We start from the raw sequence: 796 nt of genomic DNA on the forward strand, positions 1-796 counted from the left end.
CAGAGTAAATTTAATTTCATCTGAACAAGTTATACATCAACAAATAAATTCACAAAAAAACAATATCCATTTGTCATTACAAATTGTGTCGCATTTGATAGCTTATAATAAAAGAATCTCGCTAGAAAACAATGAAATATTTGTATAATGTATATAATAGACTATTTATTTGGCTCAATATAAATTAAAAAATAAATATCTAGAATAAAATACTACTATACACTTATGATATCCAAAATAATCATTCAAATATAAAAAATAATAGAGTGAATACCCGATCCGGCTCCTGACATTTTTTGCGAAAGACAACGAGGCCCCTATAAAGAAAAAAACTACAGTCCGGCTCCTGAAATTTTTTTCGTGAGACAAATTAGCCCCTACGTCAATAATTTATTTTTGAGGTTAACGGAACGTGAATACGTGGCAAGTTAAGATGGTGATGTGTCCGTTAAGTGCCAGCTTGGATTGGCATATTAATGAATCACCCAACCCGGTCCCTGACAATTTTTTGAAAATATAATTTCGTGTTTTATCTGCACTTCACAGAATATGATGAACCCTAAACGCCTCTTCCTCCTTCCTACTTGTGTAGAACCCTAACTGTCTACCAGCATGAGCCATGAAGATCATTCTTCGGAAACTAGGAGTCGCAACCTGCGTGGTTATAGTATTGGTGGAGAGAGTAAATGCTGCACCTTTTCTTCCGGAAGAGTTGAGCAGCCAAGAAAGAAGAAATTCATATCTCCAAAATGTCACTGTGGGTCCTATGCAATTCTCTTTCAATCTTGCACAGAAC

The sequence above is a fragment of the Arachis stenosperma genome, chromosome 4 (assembly GCF_014773155.1).
Source record: "Arachis stenosperma cultivar V10309 chromosome 4, arast.V10309.gnm1.PFL2, whole genome shotgun sequence".
Lineage (NCBI taxonomy): Eukaryota > Viridiplantae > Streptophyta > Magnoliopsida > Fabales > Fabaceae > Arachis > Arachis stenosperma.